This window comes from Eretmochelys imbricata, chromosome 18, assembly GCF_965152235.1.
Source record: "Eretmochelys imbricata isolate rEreImb1 chromosome 18, rEreImb1.hap1, whole genome shotgun sequence".
Taxonomy (NCBI): Eukaryota; Metazoa; Chordata; order Testudines; family Cheloniidae; genus Eretmochelys; species Eretmochelys imbricata.
In genome coordinates, this window is record NC_135589.1 from 12,733,175 (window position 1) to 12,746,149 (window position 12,975).

General features: G+C 42.6%; 1 protein-coding gene across 1 annotated transcript in view; it reads right to left on the bottom strand.

Annotated features, from left to right (window-relative positions):
• Positions 1-12,975, bottom strand: part of PEX14 (peroxisomal biogenesis factor 14) — a 104,742-nt gene that overhangs the window by 37,800 nt on the left and 53,967 nt on the right. The window lies entirely within an intron of this gene.

The window sequence follows — 12,975 nt, forward strand, 5'->3', positions numbered from 1 at the left end:
TGTATGTTAGTGAGCATCCGTTAGACTAGATGGTGGGGCAGCTGGAGGGTCTGGAGATTTTCCAGTATCCTTTCACATTGTACCAGGACACGTCTTGAAGTTCTGGTGTCTGGAAATACTCTCCAGACAAATGAAACAAATATAGTAGGGGGATGAGAAGAGGCAGACAGACCCTAGATGGCACTAAACAGGAAAGCAACAGGGGGTAGCCCTGTTAGTCTGTACCCACAAAAACAACAAGGAGTCTGTGGCACCTTAAAGACTAACAGATTTATTTGAGCATCAACTTTCGTGGGTAAAAACCCCACTTCTTCAGATGCGGCCGTGCCTGTGGATGGTCAACCTAAACAAACTGTCTCGCAGCGCACCAGTGGATTACCCTGACGGGGCATGCATAGCCCGCGGGCTGCAGGTTGCCCACCTCTGCTTTACAGTCACTGCAGTGTTTGAAGTTCATCAGAATGACTCCATTCACTTCTTACCCCATTTTCTCCCTGGTTTTCTTTAATTGTTCCTCTTGCCTGTCCCAGGCGGCCTGGCATGAAGCAAGTTCTGCCTTTATGATGCAATACCTGGAACTAGGTGAGGCCCCAACTCCTCTGATAACTTAACCAACAGGCAACAGCAGCTTGCGTTCTTATTGACAGCACACAGGTGCTAGTAAATACCAACCCCCAGGGTATTCTCTGTAAACACATAGCCGCCGCCGCCCCCTTCTCCCCGCAGCTCCTAACACACACATGCTCGCTTTACCGACACTGAACTCACACCTCACAAACAAATTATTTAACTACTCTGTTCCCCAAGGGATACAGTGATCATTTCAAATGCAGCTCCCTGCTCGCCTCTCACATACACGCAACAGCCTGATAGGTTAAATGCTGCCATTTAATTACCGTAATGGAAGCTGCTATTTTTTGGTTCCCCTGAACTCCTCTTCTCTCTCGCTCTTTTTAAACACACTCAGAGTCATCTTTTAAACATGTATTTTATATTTCTGGGTTTAACAGCTGCATGCTCCTGGTTACTCTAGGAGCGGGAGCAGGGATATTCTTCACTTAAGATATGAGAAACTGGTCTTTTAAATGCCCAAAGAGAGGGACTGGGGGAAATGTAGCAGAAAGGGGCATATGCCAAGCATTATAGAGACAGCCTGCCCTTTCATCTACTTACATGATTCTGTTTGGACTGTGGGGAATACAACTAGTTACAAACAAAGCTGGGGCCTGTAGAAGGAAATACATAAAAATAGTCTGAGAAATGATGCTGTCTCAATAACAACACATTGATTTATATTGGCACCTTAGCACAATATGGTGGTTTAAGCTCAGGACTGGGAGCAAGGAACTCCTCTATTCTAATTCCAGATCTGGTACACTTACTCCTTAACCTCTGTACCTCAGTTTCTTCATCTGTAAAATTGGGATAATAATACTTTCCGCCTACCTCCCAGCAGCTTCCTGAGGATTAACATTTGTAAAATGCTTTTAAAATGAAAAGGGCTAATCAGATGAGGAAGTACAATCAGAACGGAGTGTAGAAAAGGAGATAATAATGCTTCGCTTCCACACAGTGTGTTTTGAGGATTAGCTAATGTTTGTACAGTGCTTTCAACATGTAAATCGCTCTAGAAGTGCAGGATATAAATTTGTTAACTTCCTGGCCATACTGCAAAGTATCTCTTCTTGCAGGAATTTAGGGAGGGGGCTGAGGGATTATTATAGTTTATTACTGGGGAGGAGTATAATAGTGATATTATGAGACTACATCAATAATGATTTATTCTTTGTAGTGTACGGTAATTAGAAAGCACCTAAGAGCAAAATATAGGCATTTATAGTCAAAATTAATGTTTTACATGTTCTCATGCCTCAGCATTCCTAGAAAATACCAGAGCTATATATCCGCCCCCTAAATGGGAAATGCTTCCATGGCAGTACAGAATTCTGCCAACAGGCAAGATTTAGATATGCGATTTGTTCAGTGGCCTCCGGCCACAGTCCAATGTCCTATCTCTTTGTGCAAAGACACAACCCAGCCTCCCTCTGGAGTAAGGCCACCTACTGGCACCCCTACCCACCCCCCAATGGAATCTTAAAGGTGAGGCAGGGCAGCAGAGGCACAGACAAATTTAATTTTGTTTATCACCATAAAAAGGGACATTTCCACATGGACAGCAAGGACATGAATATCGTGTGTATGCAGGGGCAGGGGGGAATTATAAACGCATTTTTGGCGAAATTCAATAAAGCTGATTCCACTGCATAAGGTCAGCAATTTACTTTAAAAAATGATATGATTGCAACTTTTAATATAACCCATGTATTTGCTGCAAGATGTTCTAGAAGATTGTGTAATGTAACCATCCGACCGCTCCACAGGAGCAGAGATCACCCCATTTACCCTTTATTGTCTTGATAAAAGCAATGCACATTTGCACAATATGACAAAGTCAACAGTTTTTACTTAAGAGAGCCTCAGATTTAATAGAGAACGAATTCTCCTCTCATATCCTAGGGCTGGGGGTCTGTTCTGAGCTAGGATCCATCAGAAAGAACAAACGCAAGACTTAACTCTCCTCCTATCCAAGGAGGGTCCTCGCCAGGTTAAAATTAGTGAGGGAGTGGTGGGAAGCAGAAAAGAATAATGTGATTATAGCAACATGAGCACTCAGTCCCCTTGTCGCTACAAAAGATGTGGTCTATTACACAACAAAACTGTGGTCCAGGAGAGCCCACAGATTAAATTAACATGGAGACAATTCATCTCCCGCATCCCACCCCGGGCAGGGCAGCACCAACATGAGTGGGATAGGTTTCATTGGAAGAGTAACATGGCATGTCCTAGATTACATTCCCCACTCCACCCCAGGGGAGAGGGCTGTCCCTCCAGAACTGGAAGAGAAAGTTCATTCATGAATGGGTTACAGACTGAATTTCCCTGGGCTGGATGGCCATGGAGACTGAACTTCTCCTTCAATCCAAAAACATATTTTTATACAAGCGTACATAGATCTCTTTGGCTGTCTGAAGGTGAAGCTTGCTTCAAAGGTCAGAGCTCCAGGGCTAGATTAGGATTGCAATCTGCTTGAGCCTTGGCATTCTGACAAACTTCCCCTGCCTTATACGTCCGATTGAGGTAAATTCTCTCTCTGAAAGTGCGGTTCAAAAATCACACATTGCAGGATACACACTTGTTTAGCAACTTTGCTATGAGGATCCCAAATTCCTTTACAAATGTGAATTGATTAAAGCTCAGCATGCCTGTGAGGTGGAAGTAATCATCATTATCCCCATTTTATAGATGAGGATGCTGAGGCCCAGAGAGATTATGTTACTTGCCTCAGATCATGCAAGAATTTCATGGCAGAGACAGGAACAGAACCTAGATCTTCTGACACCTGGTCCTGAGATTTAACCATCACACCAGCCTACCTCTAGCTGCCCTATATTTATTGTCTCACTCAAGGATATCCAGTTAAATTTGCTAAATACATACAACAAAAGATGACTTTCCTGTCACTGATGCAATCTCAACCTAGGGTCTGAAGATCTAGCTTTGTTCTCCTTGCCCAGCATCATCAATACTAAAGACTCAAAACTCAGAATTTAGCTGACAATTTGATCCAGAATGGAATCCAGCTCATGCTGCCATCGTGGTATTAGCTCTGCAGTGCTAACAGGAATGGAAACAAGGCTTTGACAGTAAACAAGGCCAGTATGACTCAAAACACACACAGGAAGCAAAAGGAGCTAATTTTGCAGAGTCACTTTTAACCACTTCTACATTACATAGTTATTGTCAGAGAGCCAAAATAAAAGTCACTATTAAAACAGTAACATTCCATTTATTTGTTAAAATAAAGGCTACATCTGGAGCAAACACAACTTTCTAGGCACTGTCTGAGTGCATTCTGGGCACTGTATAAATGTATTCCAATTTACCAATACTTTGCAAACTATGAAGACACAACACAGGTGCTGATGGACCCTGCTCCACTGAAATACTGCTGAATTTCCTGAACAACAAGTGAACTGGGAGAAATGGAAATTTTGCCTGATTCTTCACTCACTGTACTGTAAATGAAATCAGCTCTCTTTTTCTGTGGAATGCACATCTAAATGGCTCAAGTGTGTCACAGGGTGAGCCTGAAGTAAGAGAGAGGCTATTACCACTAATGTGACTTGTACCCTCTGTTATGGAACAAATAAACGAGCATTTTAAGGATGTCAAATCTGTGAGTCTCTCTTCCTCAATGGATTCTTCTGCAACATCATTAAAACATCAAACGGGTGCTTCATGCAATGCACTTTCCAGAGCCTTGCACAGAAACCAGATGAAAAAGTCACAGTAATTTTCATTTTTTCGACATGAAACTGCAAAGCACTTATCAAACCCCACTGGAAATGTTACTTAAAGGGTCATACTGTCAAGGTTCGTTGGCCCTAAGTTTGCCCTTCCTTTTTTCTTCTTCTGTCTTTTTGCAGGTCCAAGTGGGGGTTCCCCCATCAGCAAATGCTGCAGTTCAAAGCCAGCAGCCTAGCACATCATGAGCAACCCTGCAAGCATGACACAGGGTGTGCTGCTCTGCTTCTGGGAGCAAGCCTCCAAAAATAAACAATTAGATACTTATTTGGTTGCAGGAAGAACTTCCGTAAAGAAGCATTTCAGTTCCAAGTAGAGCTGGTCAAAAATTTTCCAAAAAACATTTTTCCATTAGAAAATGCTGATTCAACTAAACAGAAACATTTCACAGGAAGACCCTCAATTTCATTGACGGTTTCAATGAGAAGTTATCCAAACATTCTGTTTCGATAACATCAAAATATTCTGTTTCAATTTCATCATTTTGACTTTTATATTATGTTTTATTACATCCGTCCCTTATATTATACATTATAATAGCAAGAAAATATTTTGGAATACTTCATTTTGCAAAAAATTCTGAATTTTCAATTTTTCATTCCAATTCAATACCTCAGAATTTCCAATAGGACAGAAATTTCATTTTTCAACCAGCTCTAATTTCAACCTTTTACAGTGTTATACAAAGCAACTTTTAAAAAAATTATTATGCGTCCCTTGACCACAGTGGGGTTTCAAACACAAAGAGATCATTTCTAAAGTCTCCTGACCTGCACTAAATGTTTAGAGGCATTCACTATGCTTCCCAGTCCCATTCTTGATTCCATCCCTGATATTTCCCATCAAAAATAAAGGCTGGGTGATTTTTCAACAATTGATAACATTTCTGCTAAGCAAAGCCCATGCGTCAGAACATAAGATGATCTCTTGCAGTGATCGGGAAGGATCTCCCCTTCTTTTGTCTCCAGCATCAACAAGCAGCTATCCTAGAAGTTGCATGTTTTTTGTCATTTCTTGAATCCCAGGCACTGGCCATAATCAGAGGCAGGATGTGAATCATTCTCCCCATTAGTATGGGGGTCCAGTGGCTTGCCCCCTATCTTTCTTCCAAATCTTCCAAATATCCCTCATCCTAAAAGCTCCACCTTTTTCCAAAAGCTCAGCAGCCCCAAGGAATAGCCCTATCTAATCGACTCCCCGGGATATCCTAACAGTTGATCGGTTGGTGAAGCTTTGCTGGCATTGCTGTTGCACATTTCCTCTTGGCACAAAGCTGAGAAAATCTGTAGAGTTCATGACAAGTTCAGATAACACAAGCAGTGGGAAAACTGATGGGGGAAGAGTCAGCATGATGAATAGGCTGGCACAGAACACCAGATGATGAATATGCTCATGCGAGACTGGCAGGATAGGGAGACATCTCTTCTTAGCAGATGGATGGAGATTCTCAATCATTTTCAGGAAAAAAAATTAAACTAACAACATAGAGCTGTGGTCCTAATCTCCAACTCATGAATGCATTTGTACTATTGGGTCATGAGCAACCTGCAGCAGGAATCTTCTGTGTATATGCTGAACATTATCAGCATTGGGCAAACATTAGCAGAGTGCCAAGAGCAGATGTGACTGCAGATAACTTGGATTCAAATGGAAACTGTTGCAAGTTTGCTAGTGCTGAAAAACACGTTCAGTCTCTCACTCTTCATTCTATGGCTCTGGATTGAGTCCCAGGGAGCCCATCAGATCTTGAAAGATAAACAGGGTCATGTTGGCTCAATACATGGTAGCGAGGACATCAAAGACCACTGTGATAAATGAAGGGGGAGGGGGGAGAGCTCCCTTTTATGGACACTCAGCCAGCCAGTAGCTCTAAAATCCCTCTTAGTAGCTGTTCTCTAATTGTTCTACCTGAAAAGGGTTAAAAAGTTTCACTGCTATGCACATGTAAAAGGAAGTGAGTGGACACCTGGCCAGAAGACCCAATGGAAAGGCTAGAACTTTTTAAAATTGAAAAATGACTCCCCTTTTGTCTGTCTGGGTTGTTCTCCGGGGAGAGGCGGACAGGACAGAGCTCTGCTGTAAGGGCTTGGGCCAGGAATGAAAACCCATCAGTATCATACCTAGAAACTACTCATTTGAAAACCCCAGATATGTAAGTAGATCAGGAAATGTCTAAGATGACGCAATTAGGTTTATCTCTTTTATTCCTTTATGTCTTGCGGATTCCTCTGTGCTAACCCCAGGTGCTTTTTGTTTTGCTCGTAACCTTTAAGCTGGACCTCAAGAAAGCTATTCTTGATGCTTCATCCTTGTAGTTTTTTTTTTTTTAATCTAGCAAATGCCTAAGTTCCAAGATGTATTTTCTTTCTTTTTTTTAATTAATAAAATTTACCTTTTTTAAGAAGAGAATTGGATTTTTGTGTCTTAAGAGATTTGTGCACAGGTTGTTTAATTAGCTGGTGGTCTTTTTTCTCTTTCTCAGCTCTTCCCCAGAGGGCAGGTGAAAGGGCTTGATGGTACCCCACAGGAAGGAATTCCCAAGTGTGCCTTCCTGGGTTCTCAAAGGGGTTCTGCACTTGGGTGGTGGCAGCATCTACCCATCCAAGGTCAGAGAGAAGCTGTAATTTTGGGAGTTTAATACAAGCCTGGAGTGGCCAGTATTAATTTTTAGAATCCTTGCGGGCCCCCATCTTCTGCACTCGAAGTGCCACAGTGGAGAATTAGCCTTGACAACCACAACAATATTGCAGGAAGGGGTGTTGGGTATTCTTTCCTCAAACTTAATAAGGAGCCAGTGTCCCAGAATAATGTAAAAGGATACTGGGATGTGCCTTTCATATGAGACATAAAAACATAGAACCCGACTCTTTGTGGTTACTGAAGATGCCATAGTGCCTTTCAAGTATCTTAGCAAATTTTTAACTCAGGTAATTACATTCTCCATCCCTACAAGTCTCCACCTGCAAGATCACTTGGATACAGTATTCTTCATTTCCTGTCCTAAAACTCTTGCAATAGCATTAAACAGCTGCTGCATTCTACCTTCAAGGTGGCTCCATTTCAATGGTAGGTGAAGTGATCTCTCATCATAACCCTTTTATACCTCTCAAGAGGGTGTTGAGTGTCTAAATCAGCTGATGGGTGTAATGTGCTCCAAGAGCCTCGGATGAAATGCACTACAGAAATGTAGACAGTTATTTACTTTGCAAATACTCCGTTTCCAGGGGAAAGTGCCATCCAACCTCTCTTCAGCACTCTTGTTTTATCTGTCTACAAAGGTTTTTATCATATCTGAGCAGCTGTTCTAAACTTCTGAATCACTGTTTGGAGTAAGCATCCTCCCTGGTTTCGGCTATTCCATTCAGCTCTTTTCTCTTACTCTGGTCTGAGGTTGTTGGCTCCAGTTGTATTGCATGCATAATATACTGAGAATTCTCATGTAATTGCAAAGCAAACTAAAGTTACTAACAGCCACATTTTCAGCTCTGGCCTCTAGCTTTCCATCCCTTTTTTGTTGTCCATGCTAGTCATGGGGTCTGCACAGTCATTTGCACACACCACTTAGACAGCTGGACAGCCAGTTATCCAATCTGCATGTGCCATAAGTGATAAGCAACCACTAGCACAATCAGTTGCATGCACAGAAGTGGACACACAAAAAAGAAAGGCTTGCTGAAAATCTGCCTCTTAATGCCTTCGCTCCATTTCTTGCCCCTCTCTTCCTAAATCCATATCCTGCTAAGTCAAGAGAGAATGACTAAACTAGTCTGGATATGAGACCCCTCTCTACACATCCCTGAGTCAACTAAGTGTGTCTTCAAAAGCTGGAGGAGAGGACCTCCACAATCCTCCTGGGATGTGTGGGTCTTGGCAGCACGTTACTAACTGGATCTTTTTGCATAAGCTGTCACTGGACTCCGTTGACTTGCAGTGCGTTTTGTGCTCAAGGAAAAGCTTGGTAAAAATTGTTCAAGCTTCACTGAGACATGTTAAAGAATTAATTACAAAGTAAAGCTGAAGGAGAAAATTAATTTTAGAAACACAAGAGGTTACTTTTCTTTTCCTCCCTTTTCTGGAGGTGGGGGAGGAAAGGCCGTTATTTTCACTGGCATCCTGAGGGCAGAAGCTGGGAGCTGTCCAGTCGATAACCTGGCCATCAGAACAAGGTTTGTAATTAAAAGGTCAGTGACCTGGAAAGCTAGGGCCTCACTCTCAGGGCTTCTCAGTAATGATGGAGCTATTAAATTAAGACGTATGAAATCAATGCTAAAAGAGCTTTCATGGTAACAAGATTCCATTCAAGGACATGCAAACTGCCTCATGAAATGGACTTAAATTATAAAAAAGGAAAGTAATAAAAGAGAGTTAAACTGAAATCTGCAGAAGAATTTACTCCCCTTAAAACTCGCCAACTACAGGCTGTGGCCCCTCCTCTCCCATCCTCAACGTGATCCACCACGGGTTTTCTGCAGCGGTTTGTCTTCAGCAAAGAGGCTGTTTAGTTACTGGTGGGGGTTCAACTTCCAGGAATGCAGTTGATTAAAAGGAGGAAGAGAAGGGAGCTGATTTTCTACAGCAGACTCCTGGATTGAGTACTTTTGTTTCCTAAGGAGTAAATACCTTTGGTCCTTTGTGGAGTGGGGCACGTAAAACTCCATAATTTATGTAATGCCTTTTTACCAGCATCTTAGGAGCCCTCACCTCCAGCTGCCTTCTATCCTCCAGTCTGACAACCACCTCCCACTTCTATCATCTTCTTTACTTGAACTGCACTGAAAAAGCTGTGTGGAACCCACAGGCCACAGAGCCATGGAAAAACTTCTGTATTTACTTGCTTCCTACAAGCCGAGGTAATGAAACAGATAAATAGACCCAACATGTTAAGGGCAAAGCTTCCCACCGACCTCCTGCTCATCTCATCAAACAGAAGTTTGACTCGGTTGGGAAGCAGGCGTATATGAACATACAAAGCACCAATCAAGGTAATAAGTGTTCTAAAGAGAGTTTCTGACCCCACACATTTCTGGATTTACTCTTCCCCAATGTAATTCAACAGCGACCGTAGTCTATCTAAGGTACTTATAAGGCCCACATCACTGTAGTACCTGAGCACCTCACAATCTTGAATGAATTTATTCTCCTTACTCCCGTGTGATCGGGCAGTGCTATGATCTCCATTTTACAAATGGGGAACAGAGGCTAAGTATCTTGCCCAAGATCACACAGGAAGTCTATGACTGAGCAGAGATTTAGACAGAGGCTCCCAAGCCAAAGGCTAGCACCCTAACCACTGGATCATCCTCCCTTTGCAGTCACATGTTACAGATTCAGAACACAATTTTAACTCGCATGAGCTACTAGATGGGTAGTTGAGCATTACAGGACATCTGAGCCGCAACAGCTCAACAACAGACATATATCCACCAGGGTTTAAACCCCACATACTGTCTAATTACTCCCCAGGCACCGATTCTCCGTGGCGTATCATCAGCAGGATCAGCTACTTGGACAAAAAACAAACAGCATCTTTTTTTCCCTTTCAGATACTCTGAAGGAAAACAGCTGCTTTTCCCCTTCATCTGAAGAAGTTCACAATAAAAAGGAGGAAATGTCATAAATTACACAAAATGCCAGTGTAAGCTTCAAAGAAAATGACAAATGATTCTAATAACTTCATGTTTCTCATTAATGTCTCTGAATTTAGAAAGTTTTAAAGTGTTCAAGACAATGCAGAAATCTCATTGAACTTTTGAAGGACCTTAAATTCAGGACACTTTCCTCACGCTCTCCATCTTCATCAGGCTTATTACCCCAGGCCTGTAATATACAACCCCCAACCTCTTAACTTCACAGAAATAGGGGCAGCCTCCCTCCACTACCACCCAGCTGCTGTTTCACAAGAAAACAAACCCAACCCAGCTGATAATTCTAAAGTAACCTTCATTTCAGACTGAACTGACATGCACCCCTGGGACCACAATTTCTATATTAAATATTAAATAATGTTTAAAAAAAACAAAATTGGATTTGCCTTTTCAAGTCAAGATTATAATTCAAGGCAGTGTTTCACTGCAAGTTCCAGATGTGAAACTTCCTAAGCAAAGCTGAGACTGCAGTACCTGGGAGTACCCCTGCTGCCAGTGCTCTGACCCCTACATTCCCTACATCCACTCCTACTGGAACAGATTGCAACTAGGGTAGCTGAGAGCTCCCCGACAGCCAGGGTATCAGTCTCTTTCCTTACAGCTCTCAGAAAGCCAGTGGTCCTGCCCCATTCTCTGCAGCAAAATCTGCTGGAAGAAACTACAACCAGAACAACTGCAAAATCCTCCCAGGAGATGATGCCTCTGTATTATTCCCTACAGAGATATGTACAAAGTTATTTTTAACATAGGGGTTCATAGAAATGTTTATATGATATGACATGATAGATATGCTCTGATACATGATACAATATATGATATAAGGAAGGAGTGTTGTCTAGGGGTTTGAACAGGGGACTGCTAGTCAGGACTCCTGGGTACTCTTCTTAACTCTGTCACTGCCTTGCTGTGTGCCCTTGGGTCAGGCAGCTTAACCCTCTCAGGGTATGTATACACTGCAATAAACCACCCATGGCTGGCTCGTGTCAGCTGACTAGGGCTCACAGGGCTCAGGTTGCAGGGCTATAAAATTGTACTGTAGATGTTTGGTTGTGGGCTGAAGCCTAGGCTCTGGGACAGGTCGGCTGAGTGGTGTCGGTGGCCTGTGATATACAGGAAGTCCAACAAGATGATCTGGTGGTTCTTCCTGGCCTTAATCTCTATGATTCTCGAAGTCACGAGATCCTCGATGAAACATGCTGCAGACTTGCACAGTAATTACTAATGAATACATGGACAGGATTTTTTCTCTGAGGATAAGTCTTGAAATTTCCACTTCAGGAAGTCCTGGTAGAATACTCTTTACTAGAATTCAGGAAAAACACTGGACAATTACTTAGAATGCCAATGGGTAGGTCTCAGGGTGTAAATGGAACTGAATACTCAACCATGTTAATTCTCCTACATATGCCCAGGGTTGAACTAGTCACATCTAGGGTTAGGAAAGAATTTTTCCTGCCCCTTAGGGCACAACTGGCATGATGCACATGTGCATCTCTTTGCTCTGGAGCACTGAGCAAAGGTAACATTATATGATCAAGTGGGCAGATCCCATATGATCAAGTTCCCAATGACTCCTGGGTGCAGGCATTGCTGGACTCTGTTCCTTCCTTTCTCCTACTGTTAAATTTCCATATGAGCAATTAGCGCAAAGGGGAGGGAGGGAATTAACAAACAGGAACAAACAGTTCTACCAAACAGTTTCTCCTCTTTGGTAATTATTAGCCAAGTAATTCACAAGAAGTATTAGTCGGGCCATAGTGTCTCTCTGCCTCCTTCTCCCCACCCCTCCTCTTCTCCCAGTCAGGGATTTATTAAAATTAAACAGATTAGATGGAGCTCCTGATACTAAAAACTGCTCAGCGAAGCCTGCGGTGGGGAAGTGCAGAGCAAACACCAGAGACATTTGTCTCTAAATTGCTCTAAATACCTTCTGCAAATGAAATTCTAACCCAGCTACGTTTAGAGAGAGAAAATGAGGAATAACTGGTCATTGTCAGCAGAGGAGAAGATCAGGCGGTTATAATATTGCACGATATACTGGGGGCTAAGAATCTCTCGGCAACAATAGATTTTGTATCAGGTTACCCCGGGTAATCAGCACAGCTTTTAGGCTCAGCTTTCCCCTGCTTCATTGCTTCGATGATAGAGTTGAAATCCCCAAGCTTTTATGATAAATTACTCCCCGTAGGTCCACATATTTCAAGGAAAAACTCACAGAGCAGAGTGGCCAACAAGCTCCAAATTTTGCCATACTGGCAAATCCAATGCCATCCTGATGGCAGAGAAGGACAAACAACGCACCTAGCAGAGTTGCATCCCCTTCCTGGGCTGCTTTGTAACTGACACTAGGGCCAGCGGGGAAAGGACCCTATTCCAAATGATGTACCTGCAGAGTACTGTTTATGGCAAAGCTGTTAGAACCCAACTCCTACCATTGTGCTTTGTGCTTTCTGCCCCAAGATGAGCAGGGGTGCCTGTAAGTAGATTATCTCATGCCATCGAGTATCATGGATTTCACTAACAATTCATATCTCCAGCCTGGATAATATATTCCTGGGCTTTCTTACTTTCCATAGCTCAAGGTCTTTGGCTGAAGAATTCAAATTACACTGTAATATTCACAACGCTAATGTAAAAATGGGTCCCCATTCCCCATAATTTTGGAGTTTGCACTTACACCGCCCCCACTAGCACTTAAACTACCCTTTCTAACTCTGTAAAGCATGAAATTCACTCAGGGCATGAGCCTCTTTATTACGTAAGTCCCACACTGAGGACTTAAGGATGTGGAGGGTTCTTGGCTGGGCAATCTGCACTGGAATAAACTTCACCTGAAATGTACTGGTAAATTCCTAAATTGTTGTCTTAAAACTTCAGAACATCAAAAGAAAAAACATAGTTAGTTCCTTTATAAACAGAAGGGAAAACTATTATCAGGCTGTGGCCAAAGCAGGTTCCATTGGCT